The 4,698-nt window shown below is 48.9% G+C and overlaps 1 non-coding gene across 1 annotated transcript; it reads right to left on the bottom strand.

Annotated features, from left to right (window-relative positions):
- Positions 1-2,702: 2,702 nt before the first annotated feature.
- Positions 2,703-2,812, bottom strand: TRNAL-CAA (transfer RNA leucine (anticodon CAA)). The gene is made up of 2 exons: positions 2,775-2,812; positions 2,703-2,748 (listed from the first exon to the last, which is right to left on the bottom strand). It is a non-coding gene; the product is annotated as a tRNA-Leu (tRNA).
- Between the last annotated feature and the right edge of the window lie 1,886 nt (positions 2,813-4,698).

The raw sequence follows: 4,698 nt of genomic DNA, 5'->3' as shown, positions 1-4,698 counted from the left end.
ATGCAGGGGTGGGTAGAACTCTATCTTGAACCCTTGAACGGTTTCTAGCACCCATGCATCGCTGGAGATCATGCGCCAGTTGTTGAGAAAAAACTGTACTCTGCCCCCCAAAATCAAATCGCAAGCATGAATAAGGCTCGCCTGTAGAGTTGGAGTCTTGATAATAGACCTGTTGTCCTCCGGAACGACCCTTTCCATAGTTCCCTCTACCCTTGCGGGAGGGATAAAAGTTCGCTCTGGTGGAATATCCTGAGTCTTGGCCTCCTCCACGTTGAGAGGTGTTACCTCGGTGGGACTGTTGATGTGAACCTCGGCCGAACGAGCGTCCACGATGTCGTCCGACTCAGAGGTCGATAGTTCCGCCAGCTTAGGGTCCAATTTGAAAAGAATAGACCGGCGTCTCTCTCAAGATACAGCACAATTGGCGTTTCCCAATTGACAGACAGCCCTCTGCGCCCATTCGATTAATTCATCAGGGTACACAAGAGCCGAAGCCTCCTTTGCTTGGAACCCAAGATCCAGAATTTTGGTCAACCGACATAGCAAATCAAGTAATTTGTCTAGGCAAGACCGCCAAGACCTGTCAAGGCCCTTTTTAGGGTCCTTAGCGTACTTTTTTAAATAGGTGACCATCATTGAATCGACCTCCGGCGTGTCCGCCAAATGATCCGTGAGATCAGGCCTCGGACATTTGGAGCGGAGTCTGGCTCTAACATTGGTATCAAAAGGCTGACGTATGTGAGCCTGAACATAAGCTGCGACTGCAGGCGAAGGCAACCAAGATGATGAATTAGGGTGAAGGATATCTGCAGGCTCAAAGGTTAACACCGGGGGACGCTCAGAAGCGTCAACTAAATGTTCCTTGCAGACACGTTTCTTCGGTGGAGGAGAATCATGAGCAGAAGAAGCTGAAGAACGAACATGATCAGATTTGTCGGTATCGTGAGGTGCAGAAGACTTCGAGGCTTCAGCTGCCAAAGATTTCGCCACTTTCTGGAAGTCTGAACTGTGGGGATTGACAGGAGACTTGGAGGACTTTTTAGCAGTTGGCAACCAACCTTGTTGTTGCACATATTTGTTCAAATGACGTTTGAGTGGATTAATGGCACGTACTAGCGCCTTATTTACAGATTGCTGGACACCTTTGTCCAATTCCTCCACTAAATTGTGTTCCAAAGAACCATCATCATCGTCCCCATAATAATAGTCATCCTCATCACCATAATAGTCTTCCATGATACACAAGGTGTATTAAATAAGAGCCCACAAGATGACTGGAAGAAATATGGAGTGCCAAAGACACAATCGAGGGGGAGTGTGATAACCCCACAGCAGGCCAACAGAGCAGGCGCCAACCTGACTCAAAATGAAGTAGAAAGTGGAGGGAGATAAGCCTGCCAACACCAAGAGCACACTCTAGGCAAAGCCTATGCAACAAAGTAACAACCGAAGCTCTCACTGAACTCCGGCGTCATACGGGGTTAAACTTCAAGCAGGCTGTGGGCGTTGAAAAATGACTTTCTCCTAACCGGCACTGTGAAGAATGTCACCAAACCGGAAATATGCCAATGCGCATGCGCGACACGGCTGCCCGCGAAGACACGGCTCGAGAGCGCTTGCGCTCCCTGCACGAGCCGGTAACCCCTTCTCCCGCTCCACACACAGCAACAAGGCAGCACACAGGCACCCAGGCTCAGGGAGGTGAACACACGCTCCCGCAAAGAACACGCCGCAAGAACGGGCCGAAAGCGAAAGAGAAAAACGGCAACGGACACAGCAGGTAACCAGAGCCGGAGCGCTCCAACAAAGCGCAAACACAGCGCGCTGCAAGCGCCAAATGCAATGCTTACAAAGTAAGTGAAAGAACACAGTATATTAGCACTACAACAGTAAAGACATGCAAATACTGAAAAAAGCACTTAACTGGCTGCGGAGCAGCGAAGAAAGAGGAAGGAGTAGCATTGTGACCTTTTATACTGTATACTCTATGGTTATTCCCTTGTGTTCATGGGAAATGTAGTTTTTTGTTACCATATTGGCTGCTGAGCATTTCATTATAAAGAAATGAGAAAAGCATAATCGGAGCCTCCTGTCCTGACATAGAATTGATAGTTGAAACTTTAAAGTAAAAGTCAGGCATACTGGGTTTTAGGAATATTGTAGAGGCTTTTGAGACAGGATGCAAAACTGTAGGACAGGATGTGAGCCTGTAGGACAGGATGTAAGCCTGTAGGAAGAAAAAACATTATTTGCATGTGTTGCAATATCATTGCAGGCCATGAGAACTCCACTATCGCCCGGGGGTAAATAGTATTACAATAAATATAGTTTTATTTTCACAATGCAAACCAGTCGCATTAAACATTGTTAATTCATCAACCATAAATCTGTTCACATGGCATGTATCTGCGGGGGCTTTCCTTTCCCTCAATTTGAGTTCACACAACCAGACCTTTGAACCTCTCACACAGCCATGCACTCTGGTATTTCTACATTAAGGCACAGGTAATGCAAAACTGTTTACAACTTCATTCCGCCTGCACAGGGGTGGAAGCTAGAAACTGGAAACTTCTAGCCTCAAACTTTTAGGAGACGCTCCTCCTCTGACTCCGCTGCTGCGCCCCAATCCCAAGTGAAAGCCACACAAACTGCACATGGGAAGGAAAAGTGGAGCAAATATTAACAAGTCGCAAAAGGAATTGTGTCAGAAGTGGGATTTGAACCCACGCCTCCAATCGGAGACCAGAACACCCAGGTGGTGGGAAGAGTCAGCTCTTGAGTCTGGCGCCTTAGACCGCTCGGCCATTCTGACAACTGCATGCAATGAGTAGGGACAATGGTCTGGACGCTGGTTGTGACGATACAATACGTCTCTTGTCTCACACTTATCACAACTGGCTCTGCAACACACGTGTCCCTAACAGAAATCAGACCTGCGAGAACTGCATCAAAGGGCGAAATGTTTAACAACAGACACCAGCAACTCAACCTTCTAATCACACACCCACCGCGAGGCTTTTACAGCCCACAATTATTGCACATGCATTTATGATAAACGCTTTATCCGAGCACCAGCTAGCAACGTAATTGTCTAACGTAACGTACCCAACTCTAGACGTGCTTCTGGAGCCGATGTCAGACACTAAAGGCCACAGAACCGAAGGCTGCAGCCAAAACTGCCTCTACTATTCCAGTACACCACATCAGACCCCGCAGTTTAACGCTCTGGCACAGACACAAGGAATTTAATATCATTTCACTGACATCACCGCTGAGATATTACAGCTCAGACATCTGGATGGAACCCAGGCATTTTGGAATAGACACCTGGCACTGACGTCACAGTAAGGGCACCGCCACTGTCGTGTGCCGCTTGAGACATGTATGCCACATGCAATGATACTTGCTGGAAGAGACAACTAGGTTTAAATGTCTCAGGACAGAAATCTGAAGCAGATTTGATCGAACAGCCCTCGGCAATGCTAGAATCTCCACCTGGCATTCACAATTGAGAAGTCTGGAACAGACATCAGGTATTAACGCTCCCTAACCCACATGTGAAGGGACAGCTGACAGCTGTTTAGAGAATGGGAGGTCGAATGATGTCATCAGATCTGTGAGATGCAGACTGTACTGGGTGTTATTCAGCTGTACCCACCCCCACAGACCTCCTCTTCTCCTCGACCTGAGGAGGAGAAGGACGCCCCGGGAGCATGCGCCCGTATGCTGGAGGACATTATCCCCAAAATAACAGGTCTCACCTTTGAAAGACCACTTGAGCTGGTCAAAGCCTACCGCATCCCGGCAAAGAAGCAACAAAACAGCAACGCACCGAGACCAATCATATGCAAACCGCTGCGAGAGGACCACACAGAGGCGATATTCGCAGTTGCCAGGAAAGGCAAACCAATGACAATTAACGGGAAAAAAGTGACGATCACACAGGACCTATCGAAGCTAACGGTGGAAGTGAGGAAGGGCTTCCTAGCTCAACGAGATACCCTGCGGAAAAACAACATCACCTTCTCTTTCGCAAGCCCTTCCAAACTGAGAATCACAGACAGACACGGTAGCAAAATCTTCGAAGACCCCAACGACCTACACAGGTACCTACGAGGGCCACCTCCAGAAGAAATGGAACACCAAAGCCCAGGGGCCAAGAGAAGAGCCTCAACGGACGAGAACGAAGGAGAGGGCGTATGACAAGCTCAAGCACACAACAAGATGACCAACCTTGAACCCTAGACAACAAACCTACCTCGATAACGCACAGACTGATCAACATAGCTACCTCAATATCGCCAATGATCAACGCTGCTACCTCGAATCACCAATGTCGATCATAGAGACTTTGAAGACCGTTGAAGCACATATCCTTTGCCTTCTGTCCACAGAGAAACTGCCAGACTTGGGGGGGAGGGGAGTGTGAGGAACCTTGCTGTCACACACCCGATTTTCTACAGGCGGAGGGGGGGGGAGGGGGGGGAGGGGGGCGGCCAGAGGAGGCGGGGGGGGCAGGCGGGCATGAAGGCCAGCGTGACAACGGACAGTGGTGCAATGTATAACTACTCTTTCTCTTCTTTCTATACTGATCTCTACACCCATCCCCTTTCCCACCTCCCACCCTACTCGCTTAATCCCTGGGGGGGAAGACCCAAGTACTTAGGAGGTACAAAAGCAGGCACCTCAAGACCCAGC

The sequence above is a fragment of the Lissotriton vulgaris genome, chromosome 5 (genome assembly GCF_964263255.1).
Source record: "Lissotriton vulgaris chromosome 5, aLisVul1.2, whole genome shotgun sequence".
Taxonomy (NCBI): Eukaryota; Metazoa; Chordata; class Amphibia; order Caudata; family Salamandridae; genus Lissotriton; species Lissotriton vulgaris.
This window is presented reverse-complemented; position numbering and strand designations above follow the sequence as displayed.